General features: G+C 42.2%; 1 long non-coding RNA gene across 2 annotated transcripts; it reads right to left on the reverse strand.

Moving 5' to 3' along the window:
• Positions 1 to 4,606: 4,606 nt before the first annotated feature.
• LOC111090413 lies at positions 4,607 to 19,680 on the reverse strand. 2 transcript variants are annotated; one of them, XR_005371789.1, is made up of 6 exons: positions 19,548 to 19,680; positions 17,174 to 17,582; positions 15,504 to 15,617; positions 8,859 to 11,163; positions 6,089 to 6,368; positions 4,607 to 5,314 (listed from the first exon to the last, which is right to left on the reverse strand). It is a non-coding gene; the product is annotated as an uncharacterized LOC111090413 (long non-coding RNA). The 2 variants fall into 2 exon arrangements; XR_005371788.1 differs by lacking the exon at positions 4,607 to 5,314 and having other exon boundaries at positions 5,969 to 6,368.
• Positions 19,681 to 20,663: the final 983 nt, after the last annotated feature.

Genomic DNA, 20,663 nt, shown 5'->3' on the forward strand with positions numbered 1-20,663 from the left:
TAACCGTGTCTTAGGAGACCTGCGGACAAAGTTCTCATCCATTATGTACTGGCCTAACAGCTTCCGTGTCAGGACTCGCCTCTGACCCGAGACAGGTGCCTGGTGCTGTGGAAGATGATCCTGTACCTGCCACTGACCACTTCCCAGGCCGGGTGGGGCAGCCACAAGCGGGCAGCCGCACAGCACAGGTGTGTGTCCCAACGAGGGCAACCGGGGGCCCCTGAAGGGAGACACCTCCAGACAGCAGGGACCACGCTCCTGGAGAAGAAGCCACGGCTGCCAGAGAAGTTCATAATGTTAACAGCTGCCATGTTTAGCACCTATTAGGTGCCAAGAGTTTACATCCCTGTCTCCAATTCTTAGGGAAACTCCAGGGTATAAATAATTATCTTCTTTTTTTAAAAAAGACCATTTATTCATTCATGAGAAACACAGAGAAGCAGAGACACAGGCAGAGGGAGAAGCAGGCTCTCTGCAGGGAATCGGATGCGGGACTCGGTTCCAGGACCCCCGCCGGATCACAACCTGAGCCGAGGGCAGACGTTCAACCACTGAGCCACCCAGGTGCTCTAATGAAAGCCCAAGGCCCCAAAAGATGGCAGAGCTGATCACCCCAGGCCTCCCTGCCTCCCAAGCGCACCCTCATCTCCCACCCACACTGCATCCTACCTGGTGGCCTCAGAGTTGGTGCAACCCTGCGCAGGTCTGGGGAGGAGGGGGAAGGGGACAAGGAGGGAGAGGCATCAGGACCTGTAGGAACAGGACCAATGAGACCTTCCCCTTCCAAGGGCTAATGCCGTTTTTCCCTGGAAGGAGGCCCTGCGCACCCCGGTGGCCTGTCCCGGCAGGGGTGGGGTGTCAGGACAGGCAGACTGGCAGAGTGAGTTTTTGGGTCCGGGGCCCCCAAACTTCGGGATCTTCAGATCCGTGGGTCAAGGGCCTTTGGTGCGATGACGGCGTGCGGCCACGAGGTGGCGCCCGCACCCTGCTCGCAGGACCGTCGGGGACCACCCCCCCACTCCCCACCCCCGCCCCCGCAGTCCTCCAGGAGCCTGGGGGCAGGGCTGGGGCGCAGAGGGGCATCCCGGAGGCCTTCAGGGTGCCTGGGCTCAGTGAGCCCGGTGACTGACGGGGAAAGGACCTTCAAAGCCAGGGAGCCCTAGGAGAGCCTGCGGCGAGAAAGCGTGTCTTGCGGACACGGTTCCCGACCCTGATAGGCCCCAGCCCGGATTTGGAAGAAAGGTCTTAGTTTTAAATCACAGTTCGTCGTGATGCCTTGTTCTTGTCATTTCACATGCCCCAGTGTGGCTCAGAGAATATTCCTAGGTCTGCGGATGAGATCCCAGAGAGACAGGCCTTAAGAACCAGGGTAAGGGGCACCTGGGTGGTCCAGCGCTTGAGCGTCTGCCTTCAGCCCAGGGCGTGACCGGGGGTCCCGGGATCGAGTCCCACATCGGGCTCCCTACGAGGAGCCTGCTTCTCCCCCTGCCTGCGTCTCTGCCTCTCTCTGTGTGTCTCTCGGGAATAAATAAATAAAATATTTTTTTAAAAATCTAGGGTACGGAGTTTCTTCAGGACAGGAGAGACAGGGAGCCTCGGAAAGGCTCCATGTGAGGGAAGGATGGGGGAAACCACAGGTGACTAGGAAGAAAGCTGTGCCCTGAACTGGGGGGGCTGGATGGGGAAGGGGGGCAGAGAGGAAGTTAGCAGAGACTGTGCCCATCGCCCCTTCTCCCCATGCCCTTTGGTCCGCTGCCCAGGATCATTACTAGCTCTACATCCTTCTCTGGTGGCCACACAAGGACACTTCCTCCCAGGTCGATGCCCTGCACCAGCCCTGAGCACAGCCTCGGTCTTCCTCTGGAAGACTTCCTTCCATCCCATTCCTTCAGAGCTCTAAGAGCGCGCTGATGAGCCCACCAGCCAGTCGGTGCCACTGCATTAGCCGGTGACGTGTGCACGCCCAGCACTGTCCGGCGGCGGAGGGTGTTTTAACAGGAACCTCCCGCATTCACTGTCCCAGTCCAAAGCAGTGACCAGTAGTGAAATGTCAGGCAGAAGGGCCAACCAATAGCTGGGGACGACCAAGTGTGGGAGGGAGAAGCCTCTGAAGTGCCTCAAATCCTATCAGAGAAATAAGCCCACTGGAATCGCCAGTAAAATCAGCCCCCTTTGATCAAGGGCCCTTCTCTGGTTCCCAAGGCCATCTGCTGCTTAATTCACGGGGACAACGTGTTGGCCAGTTGGCCTGGGGTTAGCATTCAGCTCTGTCCTACCCCAGATCCTTGTACTGAAATGGGAAGGTGACTACAGTTTGAACTCGGAGCCAGGGGCCGTTTTTGGCTCAGTGAGACGAAGTAAGTCACTTATTCAAGGTTCTGTGATAAATCTTAATCGCAGCCAGCTCAGAATTGTGTCTCTGTAGGTCTAAGACCAATGGTTTATATACATGCCTTTTATAAGAGGAAGTCTTGTTCGTTATTTGCCATAATAGTTTCAGACGGAGGAGCAGATTAGGTCAGAATTACTGGCATTTGACAAAATCTAGTTAAGCCAGTGTTTTGTTTGCAAAGGATTTAACCGGGATGCTATTAATGCTTTAGCCAGCGAACACTTTGAATATAACACAGATGCAGTCTCAAAAAAATAATAAATCTTACTCCTAAATGTTAAAAAAGAAATAAAAGATGCTTTTACGTGGCAAGTATAAGGGAAGTCAAAATGACATATTAGGGGAAAGTATTTGTAATATATATCAAAGATAAAGGACTAATATGGTTAATATTTAAAGATCTCTCTAGGGGATCCCAGGGTGGCTCAGCCATTTAGCGCCTGCCTTCGGCCCAAGGTGTGGTCCTGGGGTCCCAGGAACAGGTCCTACATCAGGCTCCCTGCAGGGAGCCTGCTTCTCCCTCTGCCTGTGTCTCTGCTTCTCTCTGTGTGTGTGTGTGTGTGTGTGTGTGTGTGTGTGTGTGTGTTTCTCATGAATAAATGAATAACATCTTTAAAAAAAAAAAAGAACTCTAAAATTTGAAAGAGGAGCAACTGAGTGGCTCAGTTGGTTAGGCATCCGACTCCTATCCTCAGCTGACGTCTTGATCTCACCATTGTGAGTTCAAGCCCTGCATTGGGCTCCATACCCAGCATGGAACCTACTTTAAAAAAAAAGAAAAAAAAAAGTTTAAAATTTGAAAGACCCAAATTCCAATAGTGAACTACATAAAAAACCATGAACATGAAATAAAATGGCTCTGAAACATATGAAAAGATGTTCAACTTCACTCATCATTAGAGAAACATACATCATAACAAACCCTAGGGATGCCTGGGTGGCTCAATGGTTGAGTGTCTACATTCGGCCCAGGGCGTGATCCTGGGGTCTGGGATTGAATCCCACATTGGACTCCCTGAGAGGAACTTTCCCTCTGCCTGTGTTTCTGTCTGTCTCTCTGTCTCTCATGAATAAATAAGTAAAATCTTTTTAAAAATTGTAACTACACTAAAATGGCATCTTCACCTATCAGATTGGCAAAAATTCAAAAGCCTGTGAACACACTGTGTTGGAGAGGCCATAGAAAAGTTGGCATTCTCATACATTGCTAGTGGAAATCAAAATAGTAAAGCCTTTTGGAAATGATTTGACAATACTGAACAAAACTAGATATGTATTTATGCCCTAGCAACCCCCTTTCTAGGAATTTATCCTGAAGATATGTTTCCAACAACGTGAACAAACATAGGCACGTGGATATTCATTGCAACATTATATATAACCGCAAATTCTTGGAAACTGCCTCAATGCCATAATCTGAGACAGCATGAATTAAATGTGGTAGGCCCACAAAATGGAGTACTAGGCAGCTGTAAAAAGAGAGAGAGAGAGAGAGAGTTCTAAAAACTGCCATGGAATGATTTATAAGATCTATTAAGTAGAAAAAAATAAAGTGTATGTGTGATATTCTATCTTTTCCATAAGAAAGAGAAATAAGAACATATACATATAAATCTGCATGTTCTTGCAAAAAAGAAACACGGGAAGGGTAAACTAGAAACTAATTGAGCAAATAACTTAACAGGGTGGGTCAGAATGGAGTGGAGGGGAAAGGAGAATGATATTTCTCTGACTGCATCTTTTTAGCTTAGTTTTGGCAAACTTTGGATCCTTGCTAATGTGTAACACATTCAGTAAATAAAATTAAATCAGTATGAATGGGGAGGTCACCTCTAAAATTGAAAAAGCCAAAACAACAAAACTCTATAACAAATAGATAACATAACCACACAAGAAAAAGAACTGATTCAAATAACTTTGAATACAGTACTTTATACCCTCAGTCTAAACACAAAAAGAACAGGAGGGGCACCTGGGTGGCTCAGCCGGTTGAGCATTGACTCGATTTTGGCTCAGGTCATGATCTCAGGGTTGTGAGATTGAGCCCCACATCAGGCTCTGCACTGAGTGGGGAGTCTGCTGGGGATTCTCTCACTCTCTCTGCCCCTCCCCACTGCCTTCTCTTTCTCTCTCTCAAATAAATAAATCTTAAAAAAAAAAAACCTGGAAAAAAGAAAATCATAAATTTACTTAATAATTTTGTGGTTGGGAGAGATAGAACAATTCTGAAACAATTTTTGTGTATTGTAAGACTGAGAAAATGGGTAAATACATTGATACTAGAAGCATCTAGAAGGATGATAATAGCAATGGACTCTAATACGTGGATCAACAAGAATGCAGGAGTCTGTGCTGATTCTACAAATGAAACAATGAAACAAACATACAAGTAAATTGGGGGAGACAGGAAAGCTTTTCTTTATAGCAGAAAGACAACCAATGTAGAAAATGAGAGCGTGAAAAACATTTCACAACTATTGTTGAATCCCTGCTTCAAATGAGAATTCTAAAATCATTGAGTGTGTTGGGTAACTAGATATTTATAGCCTCAAATCATCTCCCTGGAGATCACTTAGTAATTATAAAGAGAAAAGGGGGCGCCTGTGTGGGTCAGTTAAGTGTCTGACTCATGATTCCTACTCAGGTCATGAACTCAAGGTCATGGGATCGAGTCCCGCATCAGGCTCCATGCTCCGTGTGAAGTCTGTTTCTCCCTCTCTCTCTGCTCCCCCACCACTGCCTGTGCTCTCTCCTAAATAAATAAATAAGAGAAAAGAACAGTATCTTTGCCATGGAGAAATCTGGAGGATACCACCTTCGCCAAGTACTCAGAGTAAACATGAACATAACAGGATAGTCTGACGTCACATGCCTCCTGGTGTAATGGATGGAGAAGGACACGATGTCAGTCAGGTAGCATTCCTGCCAAAATAACAATCTGAGTCAGATCTTGAGGAATCAATCCAACAAATGCAAATTGAGAGACCTTCTCAAAATAACAGGTTTGTATTCTTCAGATATGTCGGTGTCACAAAAGACAAAGAGAGACTGGCTGTGAAACTTTTCCAGATTAAAATAATGAGATGTTTTACAGAAGCTTTGTAAATTTACCCTAACATTTACGTTAGAGGTATAAAAGATCCTTGGATAGGTAAGTCAGGTTTTAAAACTGGGTAGAAAGAGGATTGACCTTGCCGGAAATTAAGATGTACTACAAAGCCATTTTAAGGAAAATAGCACTAAAACAGACCAACAGACCGAGGCAAGAGAATGGAGCACTCAGACCCATGGGGGGCCTTAATCTAATAGGACTAGTGTCCTTATAAGGAGAGGAAGAGATACCAGACAGACCCAAGAATATTTGGCAACCTAGTATAAGGGTCTGGCATCACTATCAATAGTGAAAAGATTATATATATATATACACACACATCTAGGTAAATGTTGTTGGGAAAATTGGTTCCCTACATATAGAGGAAAAAAAAAAACTAGTTCCTTACCTAACATCATATAATCTATTCCAAAGGTACACTGACATATTACAAGAAAGAAACATGAAAGGCAAGCAAGCATGCTCTGCTAAATTCATCAGTAATCAGAGAAAAGGAAACCAGAACAACAAAACAGTTTCCCACACCAAAGGGCTGAATAAACCAAGCACTGGGGAGAGGCAGGAAGTGGGCAAATGCTTCTTACGCTGGGTGGTGAGATTGTGAATTTGTGCAGCCATCCTCTGGAGTGATCTGGAAATTTGTAATCGAATTCCTTAACCTAATTCTAAATAAGGTTAATCCAGTAGAGGACCCTGTGATGCCACGCCTCCACAGGACAAGGATGTTCTTTGTGGTCTTCATTGTGGTCCCATCCCTGGGGAAGGTCATGATTGATTCCAGGTCGAGGTAGGTCAGAGCAGATTCAGAAGGAAGCAACTGAAGAGATCAGTCGTTAAAGGACAGCATCAAACCTGAAGAAAGCCCTACAGGCCCAAAGATAAGACAATTTGAGCGTTAATAGGGTTGATCATTGAAACGGATGAAGACAATCAAACGTGCTTATGTTCATGAGTTTATAATGATAACGAAAGAACAAACAAGCAAAAACATATTGATTACCCTTTAGACAACACTAGGAAACTGCTTCATTATTTTGAAAGTGGCTAAGTAAGGGGAAAAAATTAAGTATTTTTTCTGCTTTTCTGATATGAATTGTACCTCAGAGTTAAACCAAATAGGTGACAAAGGAATGTTTCTCTTTATTTACGTATTCCAACTAATAAACTAACAAAGAATGAAGGAAATTAAAATATCACTCTTATGGCTTGGATTTTGCCCCCCTTCTCTCCAAATTCACGTATGGGAGCTCTAACCCTCCCGTGTGGAGATAGGGCCCTTGTGGAGGTAATTAAGGTTAGATGAGAGCATTAAGATGGGGCCCCAATCTAATAGGGCTAGTATCCTTATGAGGAGAGGAAGAGACACCAGAGGTCTATCATGCTCACAGAGGGAAGGCCAGCCGCATGAGCATGAGCACCAGAAATCAATCTTGCCAGGACATTGATCTTGGATTTCCAGGGCTGAGAAAATAACTTCAGTTGTTTAAGCCACCCAGTTTGTGATATTCTTTCTTTCTTTTTTTTTTTTTTAAAGATTTTATTTATTTATTTGAGAGAGAAAGAGAAAGAGCCCATGAGCATGAGCCAGGGGAGGAGCAGAGGGAGAGGGAGAAGCAGACTCTGTGCTGAGTGGGAGCCTGACGTGGGACTCCATCCCACAACCCTAAGATCACGACCTGAGCCGAAATCAAGAGTGGGACGTTTAGCCAACTGAGCCACCCAGGCGCCACCAATTTGTGGTATTCCATTATGGCAGCCCGAGAAGACTAATGAATACACACAGCATTTCACAACTCTTTATGAATGAACGGATCTGGGCAATGATCATCATGGCTGATAACACCACAAAAGAGAGAGAACCAGACATAGGTACCTCCTAATGCTCCCACTCAGGTGGCGGTCTTCTCCAAGCTAACAAAAACAGCGAAACCAAGCAAAACAACCCCGAGCCTGAAAAACTTTTAGATCTAACCAGTAATTTACAGAAACTACAAGAATCGGGGGACATGTTAACCAATACCACAGGATGCAATTAGCAGAATCCAGAGTGTGGGAAATTTGACAATATCTGGTTTCTTCAACAAAAAAATTATAAGGAAAATAAAATAGAGGAGACGTCAACAGATTGGCAGACTGAAAAAATATAGCAAATAATCACAATGGATCACTTTTAAGTCACTTTTAAGAACTACTGGATGAAATATTATGTCTGGGACATGTCTGGGATGAAATAGTAGGTCTGTGATTTGGTTCAAAATAAACCAGAGGGTTAAGAGGAGGAGGTACATATAGACAGGATTGGCCACAGACCAGCAATCTCTGATGCTGGGTAATAGATATGTCTGGGGCTATATTATTCTCTCTACTCTTAAACACCTGAAAATTTCTGTAGTTAAAATAATTTTGTGTGAGAGTATTTCTTTCTTTCTTTTTTTTTTTAAGAAAGGGAGAGAGAAAGCAAGCTGACTCAGGGCTCGATCTCACAACCCTGAGATCAACGACCTGAGCCAAAACTAAGAGTCAGATGATTAATTGACAAAGCCACCCAAGCACCCCTTGTGGTGAGTGTTTTTAAACATAATAAGCAAAATGAGACTTATTTTTAGCTGATCCCACTTAGGTAAGTGAAGTATCTATACACAGAACAGCATACACTTTACAAGAGCACAAAGTGGTAGCATCTAACGTGTGAGAGTAAGGAATGAGGATAAAGGGAATTACGTTTTTTTCTCTTTTTTTTTTTAGTTTTTATTTAAATTTCAGTTAACATACAGTGTAATATTAGTTTCAGGTGCACAATTTAGTGATTCAGCACTGCCATACAACTGGTGCTCATCACAAGTGCCCTCCTTCATCCCCATCTTCTGTTTATCCCATCCCCATCCCCTCTGGTGACCACCATTTTGTTCTCTATAGTTAAGAGTCTGTTTGTTTATTTGACTCTTTCTCTCTCACTTTTTCCCCTTTGCTCATTTATTTTGTTCCTTAAATCCCACATAAGTAAAATCATATGGTATTTGTCTTCCTCTGACTGACTTATTTTGCTTAGTGTAATACTCTCTGGCTCCATTTAGGATGGAGGGGTTTTTAAAGACCAATGATGACTGTCTACCACGGACGGAGGAGTGGATTAATACCATCCTCTACAGTCCAAGAAAAGAGAAAGGATGGGAGATGGAATAGCATAAGGATGCACAAGAAATTCCTGTGGCCCTACCACTCAGAAAGAAGCATCATTGCCATTTTAGTGTTTCCTTCTCGTGTTTTCGCTATGCTTACAGAAAATGACCCTTTCCTTTTCACTCATTCTCAGGCTTTACAGACACGTAGGAATGCATTAAAATTCTGGATTACCCATTTTATTATAGGTGTTATTTGGAGGTAAGCTGCTTCCTCTTGTCCAGTGTTAGTTTTCTCATTCTGAAAAGCATAAATGATTGTAAGCAGCTTCATAAGGTTGCATGGTGATGAACTAAAACAATCGCTGTGAAAATCTTCTGGCATAACTGGGAACCCAGCAGGTACTCGGTAATTCCAGCTGCTTTTTCTCCTAGAGGTTCGCTGGGGTGGCTCCCCCAGGTACTTTGCACAGAGTCCTGCAGACAGAAGCTATTGATAAATATTTGTCAGACTGAAAGGAACTGAGTAGTGACAGAGCCAGACCTCACATTTGGTTTTTTGTCTCATAGCATCTCCCTCTTCTGCCAGGATGGAGACACGCCCCCCCCCCCAAAAAAAAGACAGGGTGTCATGCACACTGCATCTTTTCCTGTTATTCCATTCTCCCAGTTCTGAGTATGGTGAAAAAGAACTCACTATAGGGTCCCCCAGTTTTCATGGCAGTGGTGAAACACCCCAAAAATGGTTTTGTGTTTTTTTGGTTTTGTTGTTGTTTTGTCGTGCAGCATTTTCCAGGGAAGAGTTCAAAGATGTGGAAATTGATATGGGATGCCTGGGTGGCTCAGTTGGTTAAGCGCCCACCCCATTCTTGTTTCCACTCAGGTCGTGATCTCAAGGTAATGAGATGGAGCCCCATGTTAGGCTCTGCGCTCGGCATGAAGTCTGCTTCAGATTCTCTCTTGCTCTCCCTCCCACTCACCTGCTTTATCTCTCTCTCTCTCTCAAGTAAATAAACAAAATCTTAAAAAAAACACACACAAAGATGTGGAAATTGACAGAAATACTGTGAGAAATCTTGAAAAGGGCTTCCTGGTTGCAGGGAATATGCATGTTAGCTCTTAAGGACCCGAAGTGTCCCTGGAGGTGTCTTGCTTTCAGAGTCTCTGTTTCACATGAGCTCTCCTGGAAGCTGCCACACATGGTGAGGTGTTGTGTTCCTGACACAGTATGGAGTGGCCAGGCACAGAGCTGGGGACAGGTGCCCAAACCAGTCATGACCCCTGCATGGCTGTGGGACTGCTCAGCTTCTGCAGCAAAGCTGTCCTCACCAAGGGGCCAACGGGTCCTGTGAACGTTTTCAGTTCTAGTGTTTTTGGCGTTCATTGTTCGTAGAAGTTGTATTTGTGAATTAGAGACTTTTAGAAGTGTCTAGAATATTGTCCTTGTGAGTCTCAAGGGCTTGCTTGGCATCTGGCTGTGAGGTGACAGCACCAGGTCATGTAGGCAGGTCAGCAGAGGCAGGTCCCCCACAGCAGGGTACAGATTGGAGCACCAGAAAGTTGAGCTGGCATGAGTCAGGGTTCTTCCCTTCCCTCTCAGAAATATCAGAATGGCACATGAAAAGAGCTCATTGGCTCAGTCCTGTTTACTTTTATGTTTTTATCATTAGTCCTGTTTACTTTTTAAAACGACTGATGTAAATGTTAAAATCTAAGAGCTCTGGAGCTGGAAGGAGGCTGGTCCAGTATGTTCACCTTGTTGATCAAGAAACTGAGGCCCAGAGTAAAGGAAGAACTTACCCAGGGGACACATGGCTCTGGTCGCAACACTGGGGTGGAATTCTGGTTTGCAATTCTACATCTCCCACACCTTGCCGTTGGGATGAATATACTAATAGGTGCAGATTATGATCTGGATGTACTCATCCTGAGCACACCTATGCTTACCTCTCGGTAGTAGTCACAGTTAGGGTCTTCAATGCAGGTCGAAGAGGTAATTACTGCAATTATGTGCTTAAGGAGATTATATTACATATTACTATTATTCATGTATTCACTCTTGGTATGTTGCTTTATTGTTTACAAAGGACTTTTTCCTGCATGATCTTACTTAATTCTCTCAACAACTCCACAAGGTAGGTATTCATGGTTTTTCTATCATCAGGACCTGAAGGCTTAGACAGATGAATTAGACACTTGCCAGTAGTATTTGACTCCCAAGGATCCTTCCCTCCAACCACAGAGGCTTGGGAGCCAAGACTCCTTGGCCATTGGCAGGACGAATTTCCATCATGGAAGTAGCGACACATGTGGGCAAACTTCTTTTGTTCGGCCTCAGATTGTCTTAAAACATCTTAAGCCAGCATTTTAAAATCCAGGGACTTCTTTAAAAGTGAGGATTTCTGATTTGTGTTTTTCCAAAGAAATCTGGAAGCTCTGGCAAAACTGGAGCCTTCTTATCTCTGTTTAGCAGGTTTTCCTTCTGTGGTGTGTCTGCTTTGCTTGGTTCTCATCATTGTGATTTCCATGGTTGCTTCTACCTGTAATAGAACCATGGTAACTAATGTTTACATCACTCCAAAGCATAGGGAGCTCTGGTCTTGGACAGGTGGCTCAATCTTTCTTAGTCTAGAAAGAATCTTTTCTGAGGGCAGGCAGTAGTTGGATCTCAAGGAAAGAGACACGCTCGCTCGTGCACAGCTGTGTTCACAAATACTCACAGAGGACCAGCTATGGCCAGGCCCTGCTTGGTATGGAAGGGTATGGGGTAGAGTGGGAATTCCGCTTCCTTAGAGCAATCTCAGCTGACCCAAATAACACACATATAAGCTCTAGTTCCAGTCCTAACTAGTTGTTACTAACTAGCATGTGCCCTTGGCAAGCTACCTCCTCTCTAGGGGCTTTAAGAACCCTCCAAGGAACGGGAGGCTGGACTGGACAACTCAGGTGGTTACCCCTCTGTCTCTCTGGAAGTCTGTCCAGTTGATAAAGGCCATGGCTGGGCCAACCCACAGGCTGATTCTGTTCTAGGCCATCTTTTTTAGATAAATTGACAAGGAATAGGTTTTTGCCCAGGGCTGCAGAGCCATCTTCAGGCTAAGTGTTGCTCCAGCCTATAGTTTTCTATCTCTAATAACTCTGAAGAGCACCCTGCAGGGCTGTGCCAGAGCCCACTGATTGCTGACCCAGTGCTAAGTGGCTTATTAATGCCACAATTCCTGGGAACAGCAAAGGAAAATCAAATCTTGATAAAAATCATGGGCTCTCTTCAGCACAGACCTTTATCAAATCCCAGGCTACTATTAACATTTCAGGATACAGAGATTTTTGCTCTATTTTTTGAAAAAAAAAAAAAAAAAAAAAAAAGTCTTCCTGGGGGAAGATTTAAATCAATAACAATTTGTTGGGATGCCTGGGTGGCTCAGTGGTTGAGCGTTTGCCTTTGGCTCAGAGGGTGATCCTGGGGTTCTGGAATCGAGTCCCTCATCAGGCTTCTTGGATGGAGTCTGCTTCTCCCTCTGCCTGTGTCTCTGCCTCTCTCTGTGTCTCTCATGAATAAATAAATTAAAATCTTTAAAAAATAAAATAAAATAAATTTAAAATATCCATTTGTTGAGTGTCACCGCTGGTAGATAGTCTGGGGTGACTGAGCCTCAGCCTCATAGGGGAATCAGACGTGGCCTACATTTGTACAACACTTTACAGTTACAGAGCATATTCACATGGTCAGAGTTAATCCTTACTACAACCCTGAGTGGAATCAGAAACTCCGAGAGGTCAGGTGATTTCAGTAAGGAGAGGCCAGTGTTAAATGTGAAGTCTTCTGCCTCTGGATTCAGGGTTCTGCGACACACATACAGTTAAATTGTTGGGAGACACAGGCTAGGGGTGTTCAAGAAATGTATTATTATTGTTCTTTATGAAAGACTTTTGGAGGTGTTAACATTTGACATAGGATTAAGATGAGTATGATTTTTTTTTTCCTGTTTGAATAGGTCATCATAGATCTGGAAAGTATAATAAAATGCAAAAACCAAGCTAACAAACAAAATGAAGGATTTATAATCCCAATACACAGGTATTGCCACTGTAAATGATTTATATTGCTCCAGTTTTCCTTTGCATTTTTTTCTTGAACTAGTTGAAATCACAGTCTTTTTTTCTTTTTAAGATTTTACTTATTTATTCATGAGAGACACACAGAGAGAGAGGCAGAGAAACAAGCGGAGGAAGAAGGAGGCTCCATGCAGGGAGCCTGACGTGGGACTCGATCCCAGGACTTCAGGATCACACCCTGGGCCAAAGGCAGGTGCTAAACTGCTGAACCACCCAGGGATCTCCTGAAATCACAGTCTTAATATAATTTTGAACTGTTTTTTCTCTTTACCTTACATTTTATCACGTACATTTTGAATGGGTTGAACTCCAGTAGGAAGTGATGGTGTGTGATTAGGGAATGCTGTGCTAAGAACTTAGCAGAACTGGAGAAAAGGTGTGGGTACAGGAAACTCAGGAAACGGTGAGTAATTCTGTGAGGCTAACCTTGTGGTTCAGTGAGGAGTTGCAGTGTGGCAGGGAGTCTGGAAAGATGTTCAGTGTCAGATAGTGGAGAGCCTTGAATGGCCCCTTAAGGATTTTGTATTCTCATTAAAGAACATTACACCATACACTGTACACATTTAGAAACATACAAACAAGAACATTTAGAAATAATTTACAATCTGTGCAAATAAAATTGCTATTAATGTTCGATACATGTATAAACTTCCAATTCCTTTCTGCACACATATATCTTCTTTTTCCCCCAGAGACACAACATACTGATTCTTTTCTAATCTTATTATAATTCCACATATGTCTTTCTTGGTCATTAAATTTTTTTCTGCAATAATGGTTTTTAAACATTTGATAAATTGGAACTCTGTTTTTAAACAAAATCCTACCAGGAATCTGAAAAGCTGAAAAGAATAAAAATAAGGCTACAATGATTAGAACATGAGTGGAGGCCCTGACGCCTGCCTGACCCTGTAAAATGCCCTGACCCCATTCTGAAAACCACGGTTGCATCACATCATTTTTATGGCTACATGGTAAGAATACAACACCATCTAGTTAATCAGTCTGCTCAGTTGTTTCCAATTTTCTCCTTTGTAAATTGATACTACATTCTTTGAGCACATCCCATAATTATTTCCCAATGAAGGTTTTTGAACATGAGTGTGACATAATCAGAGCTATTAGTGTGAATGCCAAATACAGTAAAATATGACTTAACTGGAATTCAGCTAACCACAATCCTTAATTAACCAATTTTCTTTTACTCAACTTTGGGAAACATAGAGGAAACTCCCTCTCTTCCTCCCTCCCTCGTTCTCTCTCTCTTTCTCAAACACACACACACACACATACACACAGAGAGAGGGAAAGAGAGAGAAAAAATTATGAAATAGGGATAAATTTAACAAATATGTGCAATAAGTATACTCTGAAAACCATGAAACATTACTGAGAGAAATTAAAGATTAGTATAAATGGTGACATATACCATATTCCTGGACTGGAAGATTCAATTTTGTTATAATGTCAATTCTCACCTGTTCCCCCCAACGCCAAATGCCAGTTCTCCCACAAACTGATACATAGTTTAAACACAGTGACATTCAAAATATTAGCAGGGTTATTTTAAAATTCAGTAAGCAAATTGAAAATGTATGTGCAAATCCAAAACAAAACTGAAAAAGAGCAGAGTTGGAGGACTAGTTTCAGGACCTACTATAAAGGTAACAGTAATCAAGGTATTATGGTACTGAACTAAAGATACATATATTTTAGACTAATGGAACAGAATAGAAAGTCCAGAAAGAGACCCCCACAAAAATATGGTCAACTGACCTGGCAAAGATGCCAAGACAATTAAATGGGGAAAGGATAATCTTTTCAATAAAAGGTGCTAGAATAATTGGTTGGCTACTTGCACAAAAATGAACTGAAACAATAAACCTTATTTTGAAAAAACAGCAGAAAATCTTAATGACCATGAATTAGGCAAAAATATTTTAAATATGATACATAGGGATCCCTGGGTGGCGCAGCGGTTTAGCGCCTGCCTTTGGCCCAGGGCGCGATCCTGGAGACCCGGGATCGAATCCCACGTCGGGCTCCCTGCATGGAGCCTGCTTCTCCCTCTGCCTGTGTCTCTGCCTCTCTCTCTCTGTGACTATCATAAATAAATAAAAAAAAATAAAAAAAATAAATAAATATGATACATAGAAAAATCAATAATTTGGACCATCAAAATTAAAAATGTTTGCTTTTTGAAAGTGCAATCAGGAAAATGAAAAAGCAAGCCACAGACTGGGAGATCATATCTGCAAAACATACATAAAATAAAGGATTTGTATTCATAAGATATAAGAATTCTCACAACTCAATAATGAGAAAGGATAATTAAAATTAGGCAAAAGATTTGAGTAGATATTTTATTAAAAAAATACAGATGGGGGGAATCCCTGGTTGGCTCAGGGGCTTAGCACCTGCCTTCAGCCCAGGACGCCATCCTGGAGACCCGGAATCGAGTCCCATGTCGGGCTCCCTGCACGGAGCCTGCTTCTCCCTCTGCCTGTGTCTCTGCCTCTCTCTCTCTCTCTGTCTCTCATGAATACATAAATAAAATCTTTAAAAAAAATACAGATGCCAAATAAACACATAAAAAGATGTTCAATATAATTAGTCATCAGGGAAATGTAAATTTAAACCAAAAAGAGATACCACTACATACCCACTGAAGTGGATAAAGCTTAAAAGATGGACAATGCCAAGTGGTGGCTACAATGTGAAGTAACAGTTTAGCATTTACTTACAAAGTTAAACATTTACTTACCACATGACTCAGAAATTCCACTCTTGGATATTTTTCAAATGAAATGAAAACATATGTCCACACAAAGATTTGTACATGAAGACTCATAACAGCCTTGTTTGGAGTAGCCCAAAACTGGAAATAATCCAAATGTCCATCAGTTGATAAATAACAAAAAATCTATAACTAAATGGAATACTGCTTAGCAATTAATAGGTATGAACTACTGATACATGCAATACCATGGATGAATCACAAAACCATTACTAAGGGGAAAAAAAAGCCAAATCCAAATGATCCAAATGACTACACATTGTATTTTTTTAAAGTATGTATGTATGTATTTAAGAGAGTGACAGAGAGACAGAGAGAGTGGGAGTAGTAGGGGGGGTTGGGTGGGGAAAAGGAGCAGAGGAAGAGAGACAGACTCCATACTGAGCACAGAGCCTGATGCAATCCCACAACCCTGAGATCATGACCTAAGCTGAAATTGAGAGTCGGATGCTTAACCGACTGAACAACACAGGCACCCCTACACACTGTATGTACGTAAACAAAGTTCTAGAAATGACAAGTATATGGTGATGATAGCAGATCAGTGGTTCCTAGAGGTTTGGGCTTGGAGATGGGAACTGACTATTTTGGGTAATGGTTGTATATATATATATATATATATATATATATATATATATACATACATATGTCAAAGCTCATCACTTCACTTAAAATTAGTGAATTTTATTGTTAATAAATTATACTTCTACTGGCATTCGAATTCACCTTTGTTCACTTTTTTGTCATTTGTCATTCTTTTAGCCACTTGATGTCACATGTAATGGTTCAGAATTGCAGTGTCTTCTGATGTCAAGGGTAGAGTTTGTATTTTTGTTTGTTATTTTCCTTTTTGTTTTGAGGTAATTTTTTAGAGTAAATCAAAAAATTGAGAGTAAATTTTTGAGAGAAATAGGAACATCTCCTCACCATCTTAAACATGGAAATCTTATAGATGACTATTTAAAACCACAGGACTGGAGCTGTCCATATTTCTTAAAGTATCACTTTACATTTTGAGACACTATACTGACTTCCCACAATGATAAATAAGGACTGAGATCTCCTATACCTCTCTACTTCCCCTTTCCTATCCCCTAACATAGTTATAAAACAATTTTAGTTATATCAATAGTCAGTATATACTTGATCATGATGCCCAAATGGCATTTACTAGAGAACCACGTTACCACTATGTTCATATCAAATTTCTTATTCAGTCCTTCACTTTTATTATGGTTACTCGTTTTCTCCTTTTCTTCTCATGTGCTTGATTTTCTACACATTATTTTTCCTAAAATTTTAATAAAGTCTACCTCAATTCTATCTATGTTTTCCATAATCTCTAATATGTTATATGCATCTTACTCCTGGAGACTGTCCTCTCAGTCCTTCCACATTCTTCAATTTAGCCTGGACATTATACAGATGTCATCTGGAAATTTCTATCCACTATCATCAGGGGGACTCACATTGCCTCGTATGTTTTAGATCCCTTGCTTCCTCCATTCTACGGGGTTCCTTTCTTGGTTTACTCCCATGTTTATTGGATCATTACCTCTAGTAGTCCACTAAAGGCACAAGGGAAGGGTACAAGGGAAATAAATTATATCAATTCTTACACGTCTGAAATGTTTTACCTTCATTTGATGGATAGTTTGGCTGAATATAGAGGTGCAGGGTGTAGATTAGAACACCGAAGGTGTCAGTCCCTTGTCCACTAGAATTCAGTATGCTGTGGAGAGGTTCCGATTTTCTTCTTCCCCCTTTAAGTTTATAGCATCTTCTCTGTATCCCTGATATTCGAGAGTTCACAATGATGTTACTTGACTCCAGTCTTTTTCAATCCTTGTGCTAGCCCTTTTGAGTTGGAAACTTATGCTTTAGTTCTCAGAAATCTCTTTGTATTATTTCCTTGATAATTTTATCCCCTTGGCTCTCTTCTTGGTATTTTCTAGCAGATGGTTTTCAACCATTTAGACTTATTTTCTTGCTTTATCTTTTCTCTGGTATTTTCCCATCTTTTTGTTCTATCTTCTGGAATGTTCTCTGAATTTATTTTTATATTAAATAAAAATATAATATTTTAATATAAATTTTAAATAAAAATATTTTCACTTAACATAAATTTTAAATAAAATTTTTATTTTGACTCATATATTTAACCTTACAGAGGTTTTCCCTTTTTTTCAGGTGGTGGTATTTTTTTTTAAAGCTTTCTGGTTCTTGTTTCATGGACACAGTATCATCCTCACACTTCTTAGGGAGATTTTCAGGTTTTAAGCTGTCGGATTTCTCCGAGGTCTCTGTTCCACTTGTTATCTGTCTTTCAAGTTAGAAGCTTTTTCCCATGTCCAAAGGTGCTTCGCCATCAGCTCTCACTTAGGAGCCTAGAAAGCTCTTTGCACATAAGCCAGACTTGGGCTTAGGGCTTCTGGCTTATAGGACAGAATTCAAACCCATTCACAATGAAGAATCCCAAATGGTAGTCTCTGGAATTTACACCAGAGAAGATGCTCATCTCCTACCTGGGAAGATGTAAACTTGCTACTGACATTCTGGGAAGGAAGTTAAGGGCAGTATTCAGATTTTCACTCCCCCTTTTTCCTGCCTCTGCTTCCTTCTACCTGACCCGCCCACTCTCCGATGCCTCTTCAGTTACCATGCCTCCTCCATTTCCTTGGTCCTTGTGGACCCTTTTATTTGGCTATTTTAGCAGGAGTTGGGGAAGGGAAAAAAAGGAAATAATGCATTATTCAGCCTGACCTGTGTTGTTTCAGTGATAAGGAGACTGAGATTTAGAGAGGGGGTGCCTTCTCTGTGGGGCAACATGACTCCCCAAGTTACTACTTCTGTCTAAATCTCAACTTCCTCATCCATAAAATGGAAGAGTAGTTCTAGATGAATTTCAGAAAATTTATATTCTGGAAAATTGTATGTTTCAAGAAATCAGAACCTGATCTTCACTTTTTTTTTTTTTTTAAGATTTATTTATCCCTTTTTAGAGACAGAGAGAGTGCATAAGTGTGGGGAGGCAGAGGGAAAGGAGAACCAGACTCCCCACTAATCAGGACACCTGATGCAAGGCTCAATTTCAGACCCTGAGGTCATGACTTGAACTAAAACCAAGAGTTAGACACTTAACCGACGGAGCCACCCAGATGTCTCTCCAGGGCTATTTTATTTATCATATTTTTGGTGCTTTCATGATGTCCCACCAATCCCCTCCTTTTGGGAGCGGAGGAGGAGCAGAGGGAGAGAGAGGATCTTAAGTAGTTTCCACATCCAGTGCAGAGCCCAGACAGGGTGCTCGATCTCACTATCCTGAGATCATGACCTGAGCCAAAATCAAGAGTTGGATGCTTAACTGAGCCACCCAGGTGCATTCCCCACCAGTCTCCTTCTAAGATTTCTTCTCCCTTTCTCCTGAATCAATGGCTATAGGCAAAGGCTGGCTTCAAGAGTGTGCAGCTTCTACAGTCACACAGGACCCTGTACTCAGAAGGGTCCCAAGCTTGGTTTAGTGCTCTGCTGTTCCCACCTTAAAATTCTTACTAATTTTTGAACAAGGGGTGCCACATTTTCATTTTGTGCAGGGCCCCATGAATTATGTAGGTAGTCCTGGCCAGGGGATGGTCACCAGCCAGAACTCCTCTTTCAAGGATTTTCCAGCCCATATCTAGAGTTACAAGTCCTTGGCTGGGTTGAGTCTGCTTCCTGAAAGGGAGGGAGGAGCATGGTGAGGAGTGCCCCATGACTAGAAATGGATAAACCAGCCCCCAACAGGTTCTGCAACTTGCCTGAGATCTTATCACTCAACAGTCTGGGAAACTCCTGAGTTATTTAAGGCAAACTCTGAGTACCTCACACAATCTTAGAAGGTTGTTTTGCTTCTGTTTAATTGAGGCTGTGCCTTCTGGCTGTTGATGTCCTTTGACAAAGCAATTTTGCATCCAGAGGACTTTATTCATCCATCTCCTCATTCACTAAAGAAGCCTTTAGGAAGCACCTCACCTCTGTGAGGGAGGAGAGTGGGCTCTTTAGAACAGGCGTAGCTGAGTTAAGATCCCCCCTCTTTCTCCTGCTGGCTGCATGACCTGATTTGACCTCCTGAATCTCAGTTTCTCTTCCTGTTTGATGAGAAGAGAATAATTAGCTCCCAGCTCAATGATGAGAGGACCCGTGTAATGGTCTGATGCAGCGCCTGACACACAATGGGTCCAGCAAGTATGCTTTCCTTCAGCTTTCTTCCCAGCACTAGGCAAACCACAAAAGATTTCAGCTTCAATTGTGGACAGATCAGGCCACAAGCAGGCCTTGGAATACCCAGAAGGTCCATTCATTGGGGATGCACTAGAGTCTCTCTTCCCTTCAGCAAGAAATGTTGATGGGTACCTAAGGAGGAAGGCTCATGCATCTAAGAAGTGTGAGGATGGTGTTTGCTTTCAGGAACACTCCTGTGCTTTGTGATTAACATTTAATAGGTTTCAAGAAAGCTTTGAAGTTAATAATATGTCTCCCGTCCCTTTCAACAGATGATCTTCAAGTGATACATGTTTGTCTGTAATGAAATTTAGAGGCTCTTGCAAGAAGCCAAGACTTGCTCTTTATAAAAAAAACCCCACCAACTTTAAAAGTCTAGTTATGAAAATTAAGCCCACAGAGAGAAGTGGTACAGGAATGTGTCCCTAGAAATGCCTCTTCTACAAGCTGTGCCTGTTGAGTGAGATAAATGGGGGCAATGATTTAGTAAATTTAACCTCATGACACTTTATGGCATTTGTTCTCACTTTCCATTTTACAATTTTCAACAGCCTTTGCACGTCCATCATCTCATTTGTACCTTACAATCTCAGAAGGTGTTTTGTTAAAGTTATTATCCCCACACTGCAGATGAGAAAACAGCCCTGGAGAAGTGACCTGTCCAGGTCATGTAGTTACCCTATGTATATCAGGGCCAGGATTCGAATCTACTCTCCTTATTGTTCTGTTGCCTCCTTGAAATAGTATTTAGTTATTTCCACACTTCGTAGAACCCCCTTGAGTAAACTTCTAGCTGAGGTGTGCTGGGTTTCAAGCCCTGGGATGCTGGCAGCATCAGGAAGTCTGGAGGAGGCAGTGGGACCAGCT

The sequence above is a fragment of the Canis lupus genome, chromosome 17 (genome assembly GCF_011100685.1).
Source record: "Canis lupus familiaris isolate Mischka breed German Shepherd chromosome 17, alternate assembly UU_Cfam_GSD_1.0, whole genome shotgun sequence".
Taxonomy (NCBI): Eukaryota; Metazoa; Chordata; class Mammalia; order Carnivora; family Canidae; genus Canis; species Canis lupus.